At 44.3% G+C, this 18,643-nt stretch overlaps 1 protein-coding gene and 1 long non-coding RNA gene across 2 annotated transcripts in view; one reads left to right on the top strand and one right to left on the bottom strand.

Moving 5' to 3' along the window:
* CNIH3 (cornichon family AMPA receptor auxiliary protein 3) overlaps positions 1-18,643 on the top strand; it is a 1,135,308-nt gene that overhangs the window by 1,024,593 nt on the left and 92,072 nt on the right. The gene's annotated exons all lie outside the window — the stretch shown is intronic.
* Positions 2,454-18,643, bottom strand: part of LOC138468240 (uncharacterized) — a 79,491-nt gene continuing 63,301 nt past the window's right edge. The window contains exon 3 of the long non-coding RNA XR_011268225.1: positions 2,454-3,230. This is a non-coding gene — a long non-coding RNA (uncharacterized lncRNA). The remainder of the gene's footprint in view (positions 3,231-18,643) is intronic.

Below are 18,643 nucleotides of genomic sequence, written 5' to 3'. Positions count from 1 at the left end.
CTATCTTTAGGTAGTCTTAAGCGACGTGGGAATACACCTATCTTTGGGTACTCTTAAGCGACGTGGGAATACACCTATCTTTGGGTACTCTTAAGCAACATGGGAATACACCTATCTTTGGGTACTCTTAAGCGACGTGGGAATACACCTATCTTTGGGTACTCTTAAGCGACGTGGGAATACACCTATCTTTGGGTACTCTTAAGCTACGTGGGAATACACCTATCTTTGGGTACTCTTAAGCGACGTGGGAATACACCTATCTTTGGGTACTCTTAAGCGACGTGGGAATACACCTATCTTTGGGTACTCTTAAGCTACGTGGGAATACACCTATCTTTGGGTACTCTTAAGCGACGTGGGAATTCACCTACCTTTGGGTACTCTTAAGCGACGTGGGACTACACCTGGAATACACTTACCTTTGGGTACTCTAAAGCGACGTGGGAATACACCTATCTTTGGCTACTCTTAAGTGACGTTGGAATACACCTATCTTTGGGTACTCTTAAGCGACGTGGGAATACACCTACCTTTGGTTACTTTTAAGCGACGTGGGAATACACCTTCCTTTGGGTACTCTTAAGCGACGTGGGAATACACCTACCTTTGGGTACTCTTAGGCGACGTGGGAATACACCTACCTTTGGTTACTCTTAAGCGACGTGGGAATACACCTATCTTTGGGTACTCTTAATATATGAATCAGATATTGATAGCAAACCAACTACCTCTGCTTCAAATATGATAAGTTTAGACCACTGCAGATTTAGTTAGAAGGAATGAGTTTGCAGCTATAGATCTAAATAACTAAGTCGTAGCGCAGCTTGTCCATTCTCTTGGGCCGGGAAGATAGCTCAGGAGCAACACGCTCGCCTTGGAAGCAAGACAACACAGAGCAACACAGGTTCGATCCCCGGGTCCGCACTTAGAAACCTCTGGGTATTAAGCATGTTATAAATGATCTGACAATAATTCTTATAACCTGTGAACGTCATCCCTGCAAGAGGCCACTTTTGTTAGCATCCACCAATCAGGTAAAGTTCAGTAAATGCTTGTGCTTCTATGTTTTCTAGCATTTCATCCCGAGAAAACAATGGGTTCTCTAGAGAACATCACTAGAGATGTGCTCACTAACCACAAGATGGGTAGTGGGGTGACCCCAGGCTAGTTCCGTCATCCATTTGGGTTCAGTTGTTGATTGCCGACCTAGGAGGGGGAAATGCGCTGTCAGTTATGCATGAGAGACACGATGCCTGTCCCTTGCATCTGCAGACAGTCCTTCAACTGCTTGCATACCCTTGTTCTGAATCAGCGATTTGCTACAGGATTAACTGTCCCCTCTCGGACAAGCCATTGCACATTTATTCTTTAGAGGTATACTGTGTCGTGATGCGGTACTGTGCATCGATGGTAAAGCAAAAATAGTAAGAGAAGTGTTATTGCACGAATAGACTGCTCTACAGCGTAATAACACTTAGGTTTAGGTTTGCATTGCTCTTGATGCACAATACTGTGTTATTACATGGCTAGACTGGCTTACATTGATGGCTCCAGTTTAGCCATATATTCAGTGTGTTATGTCATTTTTGTACTTTGCATCAAGGGTAAAAGCAAACATGAGTTTTATTACTTGGTACACTGGCCTTTCTCAGTATATTCAGTCTGGACATACTTAATTTCGGCCTCCTGGCATTTTTTACTGGCTGGGAGTCCTTATATGGTAAGACGGGCATATATCGGGGCAGCATGCATGAACATGTAGGGCACAGTCAGCATGAAAATATTTGATGTTCTGGCATTTGTTGTGGGAAAAGGCATCATGAAAATGTGTTGGAAAATGGTCCTGTGCGCTATTGGTGACTTGCATCTATTGTTTTTTTTAATGTGCTACCATACAAAATTGATTGCAAACTGTGTGGCTTTTTACCAAACTTTTCACAGAAGCAAAAAGCAGGTGGGCTCTGTTGGAATTCCTTGTATAGGCTGCCTGCCATGCGTTCAGGGCAGGCAGCGTTTGCTCAATTTGCACCATGGAGTGCAACAGGGCAGCGTTCAGGTGTGTACACCACCTTTTCACCCTCCCCTTTTGCATTCCGCCGTGCACATGAGGAAAATAAGGCAGTGGGGGCCTGTGCACATGAAAGTGTAAAAGTAAAGGAACCCCGTCGCCCTTTTACAGGGAACATCAACATGAGCCCCAGCCTGTTGGCAGTTTACAGCATACCACTATATGCTCAGTTTCGTAATCCTGCTACACTCCCATTTTTTCAAATCCCAGCATGCTCCCAGTTTGCACTATCCAAATGTACTCCCGTTCACAGAATCCCAATGCATGCCTTGCAACACACGTGTCTATTTCTAGTTTAACAAACCCAGCTCACTTCAGTTTGGGTGACCACCAAGCATTCCCAGTTTGCACATTATATTCTCATGTTTGAAGTCCAGTTTACAGAATTCCTGTTAATCCGCAGTTTACTATTACATACATCCAATAAATTCCCAGTTTGTAAAATTTCATTTTATGTCTCCCTTGGCAAGAAAACTTAAGAATACTCCCTGTGTATCGCCAGTTTGTAGAATGCCTGTATTTTCCAAATGTTACCCTGATATTGTCCCATTTTTTTCAAAGCCACCATAAAATTACAGCACACTAACATTATTATTAAAATTACATAATTCGAGAACAATCTCAAATTACCATTTGACAATTCCAGTATACTCACTTTGCACAGTTACACAATTCCTCTGAAGTCCAAGTTTGCAAAACGGTAATATATTCCCAGTCATAAAACAAGCACACTAGTGTATTCTCAGTGTGGCACACCCAAGGATATTCCAGTAAGATACATGCATGCATTCAGATACAAATATAAAACGCATTTCAGTCCTGACAACCTCTGCATACATGACACAGCTTTCTTTTAACGTGATGCCTGTCTAGCCAATATCATAGTGTTTACAGCAAGATCATGAAAACGGTGGCAGGTTCGGAGGCAAAAGCCAGCCTGTGATCTGTGTATGATTGTTTCAAACTTCTCAGAAGTAGACTGGCCAGGACCACCTGCTCCACCTGTATGATGTGGATGCCTGAATTGGGTCCGCAGAAGCACACATGCCCTTCAATAGGGTTCTCATGTGCCCATAATGGCATGTTTCCTCCTGCTGGTTGGTTGCTGGCTGTTGTTCAGGAGTGAGTAGCGAAGGCATCAAGTGGTACCCAGGATCACCTGTAGCAAAAAAAGGTGGACTGTTATGAAACCTAATACATGGGTTTGCAGTCAGACATTGATCATGCAGACATGAGCAGAGCCATGAAGTGTCTCATGTAAGCGCATACGAGCTGCCGTCGACAATGGGACGTGTGACGACATCACTGAGGCAAGAAAAGCAGCCCACTGGCTCCCGGTGAAGGACAGAATCAACTTCAAGACCCTCTCCACCGCTGTCTGACCAACAAGGCCACACCCCACCTTGTACGAAAACTCAAAAACCACTCCCCGGCAAGACCTTTGAGAACGCACTACAAACATTGCCTCATTGCCCCGATAATCAACCTCAAAAGAGCCGGGTGGGCTCAGCTTCCCGGTCCGGGCCTCCACTCTCTGGAGCGATCTACCCTCCCACCTTCGAGGTGAACCTTCTTACTACAGTTTCTGGACGTAGCTCAAAACCCACCTCTTTAACTGGCATTCCCCCACTCCCTCCCCTGCATGCTCTGTATTTACTGCATGTGTGTGTTACTGCATGTGCTGACATCTGCTTTTTACTGTAACCGGTGCCTAGATGCCCAAGGGCTTGGTGCGCTTTCATAAATTCCTAGATAAATAAAAAATAAAATATATACAGTCCTTATTCATCATTTGCATTCTGGCACTTTCTGGTCAGATATGGAATCTGTGATTGGGGGAGAGGGCGTGGGTGCTACAGTGCAGAGCCAAGCCATGTGCAAATGGGCAACAGCCATCTATAATGGGACGAGTTCAAGGTTGTCTGTGCTTGCAGTCGCATGTTGCATTTTCCATGACCTGCGACGCAACTCATGGGCGTTGGTCTGTTCACTGTTTGCAGTAAAAGGTGCAGTGCACTTCACATGCATGCCTTACAATCCCACTTGACCTGTGGTTATGCAGTGGTGTCAGTGATGTGGTAGCAACGGTGGGCAAGCTGCTATTCTGCAGCGTAACGCCTGGTGGTCAGGTTAACATTGCAAGTTATGTTGGCATTCATTGCCTGGTGCATTTTCCAATTTGATCTGACGTGTTTCCAGGCCTATGGCACCCACAGTATATGGGTGCAGTCCATGGCATCCAGTATGTTGGGGAACCCAGTGATTGGTCAGAATGAAAGAGTATGTACTGGGTCACACAGTAGAATGTGGAATTCCTTACCTGGTTCAATCCCTGTGAGAATGTGGGTTGAGACATGCCAGGTGCCATCCACACTGTATGCATTAAGGTTCCTGTAGCAGAAACACGCTTTGTGACAGGGCACCTGATGATTGTAAGGCTGCTAGAGGGTCAGGGGTTCGGGTACACAGCCTGAACATGGTCGGGGATGTCTTCACAGTGCCCAAGTGAAGAGTCTATTCCTGTAACCTCTGGTCCCACCCCTTTACCCTGTTGCATCCGCCGAGTGGCTGGCATAATCCGCTCGTTTTTTCAACCATATCTGGCAAATCTTGTTCAGGTAAAAGCCTCATTGAAGAGTATAGTTGTATTACCTTTCTGGAAGTGAGATAGTTAATTTAATGTCAGCAGCAGGTATCTAGGTTTTGGTAAGCAAGTAGGGAGAGGACTTATTCCAGCAGAATTTGGATTCCTGCTGCGATCAACCAGGGGTTGAGCTGGATCTCCTCTGCCCAAACCTCCCGGGTTTGGCTGCCAGTACCAGGGCCTGGAACGAAGACCCCAAGGCCCTGGTCCATTTAATTTGTGAGATGACAAATATATATTAGTTGCAGGAGGAGTAAAGTCTTCTTGGCAGAGAATACTAGTTGAACCTATCACGCAGGTGCATGGGGACTGTGTCATAGACGTTTTGAGTCATAGTGACAACCTTGAGTGGGATTCTAGCTCTGGGGGGGGGGCTAGTGCAGGATTTGTGTATGTCAAGGAATGCTAGAGGCGATGATAGCAGCAGAACTGAGCAACACCTTATAGCACTGAGGCCATTTCCGAGGCTCTGAGAAAATGCACTGATGTAGTTTAGCTCTTCTCCTTCGATGGAAAGTTCAAAGTAACGCAGTTGATTTCAGATTGGACATGATTGGACCGGTGGAGTCTACCTATTCCAGAGTCACGACCAAGGGTTGTGACTGGTTGGTTGTAGAAATAATGTACATTGTGAACTCAGCTGATTTCTGTTTACCTGAGAGCAGAGCCTTATCAGGAACCAGCTTCTGGGTCAAAGGATGAGTTGGGGCTCAGCCGGCACATCAGCAGCCAATGATCAAGATGTGGAAAAGGTCTCATCCCTGCCATCCTTAAGATGATCTGCATGTCATCAGGGTGCCATCTAGAGGTCTAACCCAAATGTTAAACGGAAGGGGCACTACATTGTAATTGGTGATTTAGAATGCGGGAGAGGTTTCTAAGCGCAGACCCGGGGAGCAAACCTTTGTTAATCCACGTCGTCTTTCTTCCAAGGTGAGCGCGTTGCCCTGCAGCTATCCTCCCGAGACTAGAACTCTGCATGTGACACTGGGTGCAACAGACTCCAAAGCATTCGCTTCGACTCCTGCAAGTCTACTCTGTAGGAAGGAATACACCCATTTACCTTCTGACACCCCCAACACCTCATCCAGCCTGGTGCTCACTGGCAGCTGAGGCTGCTTTTGTAGTGTCATGAATGGCATCACACCCTGCATGCCAGAGCCTAACCTCCACCCCAAAGGCACTCTAAATGCCCACTTGGGGCTGTGGCAGGTTTTGCATCAGAGAATAGCGCTGCACGGCCAGGGATGTATAGAAAGAGGCGGCGCATTATTATGTGTAGCCAGAATTCGAAACTTGGGGCAGCGCGTTTGCATGTGCTCTTTAGAGTGGGGCTGCTGACATGGGTTTGCATGGTGAAAATCATGACATTGCTGTGGCACATAATGGCAACGAGTCCTATCCAGCACGAGTGGATGCACCAATAGAGATCCTTCTCTTGTGCGCGCGCGCTCTATGCGCTCTATATGCGCTCTATATGGGTAGCAGCGAGGAAGGATCATCGACGGCGCAGTCAACACACGCAGCATATGGGCACCGAATAAAAGCACCGGCAGTGGGAGGGAAGCCCTCTTTGAACCTGGGGAGCTGTGCACAGAGTTGTAAGGTAAACACTCAAGTGCAGTCTGCTGGGCAGGCCACTTGTGTCTAATATTGAAATGTTTGCTGCTCGCGACTACTTTCTTGCTATTCGACTCCTGCTTCAGCGGCAGAGTGCAGACTTCATCCAGGAAGGTAAGGCAAGACCGGCTGCCAGCATTCTGCACTGAGGACATGTGCTTGTGTGGCACACAGAAGGAAAGGCAGGATGGCTGGCATAGGCCCTCCTGGTCTGTGAGCGGGGGTTGTGTGCACTGTGGAAGATTGTGCAATTGGTAGGTTGAGACTGGTAGGGTTTGGGTAAAGCATGTTATGTCAGCCAGGGCAACCAGTGGCTAGCTCTGCCCTGCCAGTCTGCCTGAGTGGGTCCAGGGGGTACTAGTTGAGAAGGTGTTGGCTGTAGGCCAAAGAGCCTGACATCACTGCTCCTTTTAGTGCAAGTGGGAGAAGGAGAGGCAAGCAGAGGCTGCTTTATTGAGAAAGTGGCAGCCTTCCCAGCGTATAGGACGACATGGGCGTGGAAGAGACAGGCACCTGCCAGCCATAGAGCAATGTGTGGAAACGTTATCCTACTCCTACTTTCCCTTTTTGTCATGTTTAATTGTTAATCACAATATGGTTTGCCTCTTATGCCCAAAATTATAAGCAGAATAATAGTGCAGTGTTATTTACAAGTGATAACAATTGCACAATACTCAGCAGGTGTGTGGAACAGCTGGTCCCAATACCTTTACAATACGATGGCTAATGCTCGTATGGATGGGACCCGAAATCTGATCAAGTGCCTCGAGGATGCAGGTGTAAGATACATTCTGTATGTATAAACATCACTGCTCTTGTGTATTAATGATAGCAGAGCTCAGTAAGTTCGATTTGAGGCACTATGATGATGGTGAGTGTGTATCAGGGTTCTGATTCTGTATGAGCAATATGGACTGATCCCCATTCAGGATGAGTTAAGGTCTATTGGACACAGAACATACAACTAATCAGCCATAGCAAGGAAAAGGGAAATGGAAAGGGTAGTTTCAGTGTTGAATTAAGGTTTGTTGTGCTCCAGGAAGGAATTAGGTGGGAAAGGATGCACTGGCCTTTTATGGAAACTTGTCTTCTGAAATCTTCCCATTTTCCTGGAGGTCTTTTCCTCGGGGGCGGGATGGGGGGTAACAGAGGAGGGGAGCCAGTCTACATGGGACACAGAGGCAGAGAGCCCTTTTAATATGCTTGTCAAAGGGGGCGAAGGAGAGTTGAAGAGCGTATGTGTAGAGGGAGCCTCAGAGGCCTACATGTTCTGGTGTATTGAGAAGTAGCAAGTGAACTGGCCTATGGGGGAGCCTAAAGACATTTCAACAGGCATCTGCCTTTGTGAAGCCCATAAGGCTGGGGCAGAGTCACTTTGTTGCTTGTCAGGCTGAGTGACTGCAACTTCACCCACCCTACCAGTTTTCTAGAAGACCATGGATGTTTGCAAATATACCCTTTTATTTTGGGCTATTAGGTGGCGTGTAACTGCTACATACAAGCTGAAACTATTGCAATACAGTACAGCTAGGTAAGAGATGGCATACAAGGGAAATGCAGCTTGTAGGTGTTGTGGTTCCACGTGAAAATGTCCCCACAAAAATGTCGCCATGCAATGGAGCCGTTTTTTTGAGGAGACATTATCATAAGGAACATGCAGGGCACACCCCTGCAATCCCCGCAATTTTTTATTTTTTTTAAAAGAATGGGGGACACCACCGCAACCCCTGCTCCAATTTACCCCATATATTGTCCCCATATATAATGTCGCCTATGCCGTTTCCCAGTCAATATATGTATAGTGATATTATATGCATGGACAATATTACCTGATACCGGTGTTGTTTGGTTATTTACCCACCCATTGACTGCCCATGGCCATGCTAATTCCTATGGCCATTCCCTCCCACTACCAGCCTCCCTGCCCAAAACACACTCTCTGGGAACTTGTTGAGCTCACTCTATCAAGCAGTACGATCAAACTTTAGCCTGCCAAAGTTCATTCTAAGCAGTCTGTTGAGAGTTAAAGGCTTAATTGCAACAGTGTATTAAACATGTCTTAACCAGGTGTTGCTGTAGCCACTTGATAATTATCTGTTCCTTGCACTGAAGCCTTGTTAAAAACATGCATTGAGAAAGCCAGTAGTTGGGGCTTATATATAGGCACTGCTCATATGTCCAGGTAATCACAACATTTTCCATCTTATGGCCAGGTAGTACCATAATATCAGGGCTTAGCAAATACCTATCACATACCTAAACAAAAGCCCAAACTGTTGCCTTTGCCAATGCTTGTTTCTGTAGGGTAGTGTTCCTCAGGGGTAAGGAGTGAGATTTGAGAGGGTGATATGTCTGTGTTGGATGGAGCGCTTAACATATGGGGGGGATGCATGTATATACTGGCCTGGACACAGCCAGGGAGAAATCTTGCATGTGCTCAGGCTAGAAGACACTCATCTAAAAACATCAGGATCAATTGCACGCGCCCGCGCGCACGCAGTCACACTTTTTCAAAGTAAGTTGATAAAGAAAGAAATACATTAATCGGATGCACCATTTCTGCTATCAGGCAGCCTTTGTACACATTTGACTTTTGTGTGAGCTTGATACCCCTCCTTTCCCCTACAAATTGCCTCCTGAGATAGTTCTGCGTATTTATTGTCAAGAGACTTTGGAACAGTGAAGGTAAAGCTCAGCCTCTTCTGAGCCTCTATTGCTGGAGAAAAATGTCATTTGCATAAATAGGTGATCCTTATGTTTCTTGTTCGTTTTAAGTGCATATGCTTCTCTTTGATAGGCTTTACTACTAGGTTCTGGTAATAACCACTTAGTTGTCTACTGTTGTTTATGTTATTGTCCATGTGTGCATTAACATGGTCCACAAGCTTTTAATAGTGTGAGCTATCTATATAAATTAACGTAGAAATAAATGCTGGGAATCATAGCAAATGTTACTGTGTGCAATTCCTGCCCTTTCATCCGGCTAATTGTTAATTAAACCAATGTGTGGGCCTGCAATTGTATTTACTTATTTTACTGTTTAAAGGGTGTTCCTACCTCGAGTGTGGCTGACTGACATACACAATAACTCTCTATAAAAAGCAGGGGTGAATGGGCTTGCAGTCCGGTGAAAGGGTGGAGTAAAGTGGAGAACGAGGGCCCATGCACTTTGTTGGGCCCAGGGAAGCATAAAATATGAATACGGCACTTCACCTACAGCTACGCACTGAAGAACGCTGGATCACTCTGCTTTAGACACTTCTACCCCTAAGCACTTGACAGGCTTACTTTTGAAAAGCAATATTGTTGTGAGTCCAGCTTCTATGTATCAAGCGAATTACCCTTTTGTGAATGATAAACCTTACATGTTATCAATATCGTACCTGCACTGTTTTAGCACTAAACCAACCAATGTTTGCACTTGCAGCATAGTGTATTTGATACTCATAAATAGAATCACATTAATAATATTCGCACTCTCTTATTTAATATTTGAATATATTTAATCTCTATTATAGTTAATATATGAGCATTAAAAATAGAATTGTCAAACAATATACAGTTCCTAATATTAGCAGTAAAGTAGTAGAGTAGATACCCAGGATCCTACTCTTTGAAAATGTTGATGGCTCCTACTACTGATGGCAAATGTGTATGTAGCCGTTGTGGCACAATAAAATGTATAATCTACTCACAGTTGTGATGCTGTGGATTGGCAAGACAGCAGGGAAGAGGTGAGGTTATACAGACCAACCTCTGAATAACCCATTAGGTGCCAAAGGTTAAAGCCCTGATTAGAGGTCCTTCTATAGACAGTTAAATAAGAACAGTGTCTCACCAGCACAAGGAAGATTGAATAGCTAAAATGTCACGGCTTCCCGGTGATCATTGTGGCATTGGTGGAGGAGGGGGCAGCCATTATGCATTGCCACCACGTTATCTGCCGACCGCTTTCAGCAGTCTTGTCTTTATTTCCTAGAGGGTGGCCACTGCCACTGCATCTTTGCTTTGGTGTGTCTTTGCAGCGCGTTCGATGCGTTGCAGCCCTCGTGTTCCCGCATGCGCATTCATGAGAGGTATTATGCTACCTATTGCAATGCCTGTAATTTCCTGCCCTTACCATTCCTCCTACGGTGCCTGTTTTCCATGCTTTGGTCCAATCCTTTTTTCGAGTTCCTTTTTTTACTTACTTTTGTTACATGTTCGTTTGCTCTTTCATAATTATTGGGATTTCTGGAGACTTCTTACCATCTTCACCATTTGGAGTCCTGATTATTCAATAGAGCTATCAGCCATCCATCAAAAGGGGTGTTGTGTCGCTGGCTTTCCCCCTCATCACTGGACTTCCTACTTCATTCCACCAGTTTTTTGTTTTGGCTGTGGATAGTTCCAGGCTAACAAGGTGGCAGCTGGTCAGGGTCGACCGTTCCTCTTCTCTGACCGTCTTCACTCATAAAGGAAGGGATCCAGGTCCAGAAAACAACCCGGTAAGAAGGAGTCTTTTACTTCTCATACTGGCATTGATGACGAAACAGAGGTATGTGAGATAAAATGATAAAAATACATCATGGCGTCTCTTAATAGTAGAAATATTTATGTTGAAGAAATTGGTTATAATGACTTATTTCAGCACCTAAAATATTGAAAAAGTCAAAATATTAGAATTTGCCAATTTTTAGGCCCAGGAGTAGTTTACTGTCTTTGGGTGAAGGCATCTGAAATATGTTTGCTGTTTGTTTCAAAGGCATTGTAAATTAGTTGTGCCTCCAAATTCTTGATGCGAGCATTAAAAATCATAATTTGGAAAAATTAGAAAAGTGCCAGTTTTAGGACCCCATACTACATTTACAGTCTTGGACTACTCATTAAAGCTGCTCGCTTTTTTTACGCACATGGGTCAAGATCTTGTAGACCAGCGGGGCTGCCACAAAGGTTAAGCCTTTGGTGAGATATCATGAACTCCTATAGGCAGCTGAAACAGCTTATTATTAAAGTCCCACCCCTGTTCCCCTGTTAGCCAATCACATTCTAACAGATAATGGTGTCATTCATGTAATCAGTAGGAACAGTAGAACAAAACATCTTGTTTGTTTACATTTACATTGAAACCAGTCTTGTTGTTCTATGTCGCTTATGTTTGAACTTATGTTTAAACAAGATGGGCTTATGCCAAATGATAAAGACTTCAGAGCTTTTATTCATAACATTTTCTACTGTCAGCGTGTCCTAATTAAGCATTATATCTTGGTTAGTGTCTTATCAATGTTGCCCTGGAATTGTGTTCTTTTGTTTATGAACATCAGATATGTTCGCAACTTGCAATTAAATAATTTCAAAATAAGCCCCTTGGTTAAAAAATATTACATTTTTATCTGAATTGTTCTGCTACTGTTTTAATAACAGTGCTAGCAAGTTGCTATGTGCAATGCAATAACACTACTGATAAAGCGACCATGTACTTGTTAAAGCAAAACAAAAAGATGTTTTGATAAATTATGTATCATCAGGACAATGTTAGCAGATAGATGTGTTGCTTAGGCAGTCGCTTACGTTGTGCTTTCTGCATAGAAGGAAATAAATGTATTTTCTAAACACAGCAACATTTTTTTGTTTCCAGTAAACACATTAACCCCATAATTCCTTCTGAGACGATTCAGTAATGTTCTGTATTTTTCCAACTGTGCATGAGAAGGGATGGCTGACAAAGTCAATAGTCGAATGCACATTTGTTAACTGTTTCTTTGTCAAAGTTAACAGGAATGAGTCATTTGTGGCTACAGGCTTATGTGGGAAGGCTTGGAGTTTAGTGCTGTTCATATTATAGGTATATGACACAATGTATATGATAGGCAATGACAGTTGCTAGTGTGATACAGCCTGTCTCCAGGCATTGTAAAGAGGGGAGCGAGTCTGCTCCCCAACACCATCCCAAGGTGGCTGAGAGAGGACAAGCCCCTCCCTGCCCCTTCTTACCCAAATTGGTGGCTGTTCCAATGCTGCAAGGAGACCCAGAGAAGCAGAAGGAGGAACCTGCAGGAGACGGTGGCAGCAGGGCCTTCACAAGCCCCACCGGACCCAGGAAACAGACACCACCAACCGAAGTAGAGAGGCCGGGCTGCGCAAACCTGCCTGGCGCCATCAACTACCGTGGGACACCACAGGATGCAGCAGCCAGTACTCCAGAAACGGGCGGAGATTACAAGCTCTTTTAAGTCTCACCAAACCCTTCCCCTGCCACACCCTCTTCAGCCAGGTAAGTGATTGGTTAGGGATAGTGGACCAATCCTGTGAGAGGTTTGGGTATGTAAAGGAAAACCTGCTGGTTATGCAGTGTGGTTTAGTCGGGTGAGAACAGGAGGTGGAGGAGGATGTCCGAGAGACCAGAGGAGGCAAGAATAAAAGGAGTGTGGAGGCTTTTGGACAGAGATGGTCTGTAGAGTATTTGACAGTGGGAGTAAGGAGTACATTGGAAAGTGACAGAGTAGAGGCAGTGGTAGTAGCAGAGTAGAAGACAGAGGGAGGGGTAGTAACTAGTAGTGTAAGTGGTTGAGAAGAATAAGACTAGAGGGGGAAAAGGTAGTGGAGTGATAGCATTAAGACCGAAGAAGGAATAGTAGTAGAGGGAGAGTACAAAGATCGACAGGGTGTAGTAGAACAGAACAGGAGTGTTGGTTGGAGTAGAGAGAAAGAGATTATAACAGAAGAATAGCAAGAGGCTTAGAAGTAGAACAGGAAGAAGGAGGGAAGAAGGTATAACAGTGGAGGTGGTAGTAGAGTGGTTGTTGGAGATAAAGCGGATAGTTAGACAAAGGGTAGAAAGAGAAGTAAGATCAAAGGGTGGTAGCGGAAAGAAGGAGTGGGAGACCAGAGGGACAGCGAATGGCGGGAAGAGAACATCTTGGGGCCCAGTGAAGAGAAGCGTCAGGTGAAACTGTGTGTGCCAGAAGAGCAGGTGGAACCGGGTGAAAGGAGGCACCAGCCGATAACACCCTTAGAAATCTAAGTGGATTAGGTAATGGACAACTTGAAGACCCCTAGGGAGGCAGCTAGCCATCGTTTTAGGGACAACCCATGTGGCCATAAGGAAGTATTGTAGACAGTAGGGATCACTTGTCAATACAACTAACATCCCTGTTACGGATGACTGGGCTAGGGAAAAGGCTGTGGTAGTAGAGAGAGAGGGACAGCCCTAGCGCCAAACTTCCCGATGAACCTGGTAGACCCAAGCATCCCTTTCTGAGTACTGACAGACATTTTGAACTGTTGTAACAATGACAATAAACACTCCTGGATTTAACTTGGGAGTCCGAGTGAATATTTATGGAGGGTCAAACACCACACTTGAGAGAATAGATGTTTTGAGGCCGGATGGATGGGCCTTCATGGGGACAGCCTGCCGGGACGTTGAGAACTTTTTCCTAATTGTCATGGTTTCTTTCCATAAAATAATCCTGCAGATCGTTACACCATGATCTGGAGGCCTCAACTGGCTTAATAGTTGAATGAAGATTTTCTAGCTGTTTAAGTGGATCTATGACATTTACTCGCAGCAATTTGCTTGAAGCCCATTTTCTCGAATTTTACCACATTTTACTACAAATCAAATGCATGGGGCGGTCCTCATCACCTTCCACACACCCCACACTCCCCACCTTTATAAATCCATAAACACAACCCCATCTACATTTTGCAAAAAAATATAGTAAAGACTTTGGGAGCAAATGGGTCTCGATAAATTTGTCCTGCGAGGAAACTGGGTAATACCGTTTTAGTATGTTAAGCAAGGCCTTGCAGGAAGCACCTGCCTTACAGATCTGCTGGAGTGAGACTAGCTATCCTCAATAATCACAGCACTGAAGTTTTTGATTCAGTACAGCGCTTGATGCAGGGGTCTTTCTTCCACTTTCTTTCAAGCCGTGGTTGATCTCGCTGGGTGTTGGCTTTCTAAAAATGAGAAATGATCTCCTTTTCAGATTTTCTGAATGTTCAGTTACAAAATATGAGGCGTTGCCAGCAGTGCGGTCTCGTGCTGTCTCGTGCTGCTTGAGGAGTCTGTGAAGGTGCGGATTCTACAGCAGACGATGACAATGTCCCTTGATTGATCCGTATGAAATTAATCATACTCTTGTTTTCGTCGTTTGAATACTTCCGATATGCTTTTTGTGTATTTTACAAAGTGTTTTCTCCAACTCATTGTTGGTTTATTGCTACCGGTGTCCTAGAATTCAATCTGTCCTATTTAAATTTGAGAATCCCAGTGTTGCTTCTTTTTAACATTGTTTTTGATATTTTTCCTTTGATGAGTGTAATTAATATTATGAATCCTTGTGACATTAAGATGTAATGACTGTAGGAGTCCTTCTGGGTCTGTGCTGTGCAATGCGGGTAGCTGCTGTGTAAGAATGCATTTTGGGAGAGGCTTTTGGTGAAGTTCTTCATCTGCCTTTGTGTCCCAGGCACTTGCTCTGCGCTGGTGAGGAGCTGCACGGCAGAGAGAAAAGAAAGACAAATACCCCTTTCCTGTTTCTCACATTACCAGGGATACCTTGCACTGCTTGCCCCCAAATCACCACATTCTCCGCCCCTAGAAAACCAGTTAAGACGTGGTGCAGGATCTCTCTGGAAAGACGTCACAATCAAGTTGACTGCGCTGTCCGAGGGACCATGATGGTCTGGTCTGCGCTTCTGGCAGTGGTGTGTCCTCATGCCATTGGTGAAAATGTGTCATTCTTATGAAGCAATTTAGTCAAAGATCTGCATATTGCCGGAATGACACTAAAGATGCATGCCAAGTAGCTCTTTAGCAGTGTGTTTTCTGCACTGATGCCCAGATGTCATTGAAGCACCACCATTATATGTGTGGTTTTTCCTATGCGTCAATTTCATTGTGCCCTGGGCAGCAGGGAGATGAACATTTCCGTTCGGAATTAATCATTTGCGTTAGTTCTCCATCTTGTGATAATTTGCGTATTCAATTGCAAGGCATTTTATAACGTAAACCCATTAAGTATTTAAGCATTTGAAAAAAAAATAATTAAAAAAAAAATCTCATTAAGTGGGTGCACATCAAACACATACAGGAAGCAATTTTCTTTGATCTTTTTAGTCTTAGGAGCAGTGGGACCTAGGCTGCCACTATCTATCTATTTACACGCACGCACGCACGCGCGCGCTCACACACACACACCATGTATGTGTGTCTGTTTGAAATGTTCAGCATACTTCCCAACATGCTACAAACCTGAAATTTAGCATGTGGGTAAGTTCCATGGTGTAGACAATGTAACAAGTATAACATATACCTTTTTCTGATTTTTCTTTATAAGCGGTCTGCAATGCTTACCCCTGCCATGTGGTACTGCGCGCCATATTTCTGCCATAGTTCTACGTTCATTGTTCCTAAAGTTCATTAGTTCATGAACATTTCAGCAGTTCATTGTTCCTAAAGTTTCCACACTATCAGCATTCCAGCTGACGTTAGCGGCAGTCACTTTTGAAGTCATGCAGGTTAAACAATACAGTGCTTTTGTAGTAATGCGGGTGACAGGAAACATTGCATGTCTCTTCAAAAGTGTCAGCAATGACGTTGTCCGTCACATTGTGGCAAATCTCTCATGATAATTACAGAAACTTAATTTGCCACGGAAGTTGATGAATGTATGCCATCTCAACAGTACGCAGCTTACATACTTCAGCCGTACATGTACGGGTATGGCACATCCAGCTTACACACTTCAGCCCTACACATATACAGCACTTATTTTGAAGTAGCTCCTGCCTCAGCTGTAGATCGGGACACCAATAATGTTGCTGCGCAATCTCAATGCTCCAACTCAAAGTAGCTGGAACTGATTTACGGGATTCTTGCTTTTCTCATGGTCAGCTTTATGTAGTTTGCTCCAGAGTTGGAAACAAAGACTATTTGTTCACACTGGCTCCTACAGGAAAGACTAGCAATATATATATATTCAAATTTATTCAATTCTTCAAGAATGTCTGTGCATTGAGAACTGAGTATGTGCTGTGATGAATCGAAGGAATTTGTCTCTTGAGCCCAAGTGGGATTCCCCCGCGAGCCTAGGGAGGTGAGCCTGCTCCGCAATACCCTCCTTAGGGGTCGATGCAAGTGGGACCTCACTGGGAGAGACTCCCCCTTAGGGGACAATGACTCCCATTCCTGTGAGGAACTCCCTGGAACAAGATACATGATGGCATGTATGAACTGTCAACCTATCAAATCATGTTAAGTACAAAGGCTGAAGACGAAGCTAACAGATGCAAATATCCAGAAGAAAGAGAAACTGTCTCTTTGAACAAAATCAACCAATTCACTGTGACAAGCGGATTAAAAGATGAGGTAGAGAGAGAGAAGATGGATGAGAGGAAAGAGAGGAACATCTGTCAAAGCAGGGGAGGTCCCCTGAGAACGTGAACCTGGGAGGAGGTGGAGCGGCAGCAAAGCGCAGAGCCCGTAATGTCCGAAGTTTCTGGGAAATAGCACACGGAACATAGCCAAGAGCCTTAGAGAAGCCGAGTCAAGTGGAGCTTCAGAGTTGGGGGTGGCTTGACCGCGAAGATAGTCGGGGTGGGCAGCCTGCCCTGATAACAGTACTGATACTGCTGTAGGGAAGCGGCAGCCAGCGACACAGCTCCCATCGAAATACGGAGAAGTTGCGAGGAAGAGCGAAAACTGCCTAACAAGGACGCAGAGGAGAACAGCTCGACCAAGCGGTGGCGAAACAGAATAGAAGCAACCGACGATCACTATATGAAACAGAAAACTCGTCTCAGCACGAATGAGAAAAACGTGAAAGTAAACCTGATAAATCCTGACTGTAACTGCAATAAAGCCGAACTGTAACTGTGATAACGTGAACAAGAGAATAATAGCGTTCCCTGGAAGGGAGGTGAAATATCAATCCAGAATGAAAGCAAGAAGAGATTAGAACCAACATTAACAAATCTGAATATTTACAATGAGAGAAAATAAATAATGGAGATGAACAAGTTGCTTACCCCTGCTAACGTTCGACTGGATCTTCCTCCAACGTATTCCTCATCTTTGACATGTAGTGTCCACAGCTCAGTTGCTTCGGAAATTTTCCAGCAGAGGGCACCCTGCGTTGAGGGTGTCGGGTCGATGTCCCTCGAAGGCCTCTGTTGAGGGTGACGTCATTGGATGTTATAAGTAGCATGCACGGTGCCCGTAGCCTCAGTTATTGTCTTTTACCCATCCTTGTGTAGCAGAAGTGGCCATAAATCGGGCCTGACCATACTCACCCTTGTTGGAACGAAAGCTGTAATAGCATGGGGAATTCTACAGAGGGGTAAGTTGGGAGGGCGATGAGGAATACGTTGGAAGAACATGCAGTCGAAAGAACGTTACCAGAGGTAAGTAACTTCTTCTACGAATGAGGAACAGGTGAACTGAGCTTAGGGTTACAGCTGGTCTGTTGGGTAACTCTTGATGCTTGAAAATAGGTGCAACAAATTCTCGTTTTCCCAGAAAAATCAGTATTGTTGTCGCAGATCACTGGACTGACGGTAAGCCACAGGTAAAACCGTCTAATATATGAACAAATAACATGCAACCGCATGAAGGAGAGTCCAGGAAATTGCGCCTTATTTCAAATACTTGAATTTATTTATATTGATTTGCTATCACACTCGCCCTTGCTTTACACGTGTTTCGGCCATCAAAGGCCTTTCTCAAAATAGGGCTTGGACAAATTAATACTTAGATTTAACCTAAAAAACATTCACATTGCAATTTATTACATCATACATATTCAAAATTAAAAAAAATGAAAAAATGCATAACTACCCAAGTGGTGGTGTGGATGCAGGAGAAACAAACAGGAAGAGAGAAAAGGCAACAAATGTAATGTGAGTAAGGAACAATACCTAAATATTATATACTCAACCACAAAGGTCACAGAGCTTCCAGGTAAAGACTTACCCACTAGGGTGTTCAATGATTCCTCACTCTTCGCAATTATAAAGGGTTAAATCCTGTTGTAGTCTATTTCATATGAAAAGAAAAATTGACGGGAAAGAAAGTCTGTATCATATTTCTTTTGAGATCCCCAAAATTGTATAATAATATCAAAAAGCATAGTTTAGCTGGCATTCCGTCTAAAATTGCATTTAATTCTGCTGGCATTGCTCAGTTTCTCATTACTATTATTCTAATGTATCTCCACACATCTGGTGCACTGTGCGGTTCAGATACGTTATTAATTAGTTCATCTCATATACTATGATTAAAGGTAAGTAAGATTACACCTCATGTTAATTCAAGCATATTG

Source organism: Ambystoma mexicanum, chromosome 4q (genome assembly GCF_040938575.1).
Source record: "Ambystoma mexicanum isolate Mex_15411 chromosome 4q, UKY_AmexF1_1, whole genome shotgun sequence".
In the NCBI taxonomy this organism is placed as follows: domain Eukaryota; kingdom Metazoa; phylum Chordata; class Amphibia; order Caudata; family Ambystomatidae; genus Ambystoma; species Ambystoma mexicanum.
The sequence above is the reverse complement of the archived record's forward strand: the minus strand, read 5'-3'. Positions and strand labels throughout refer to the sequence as shown.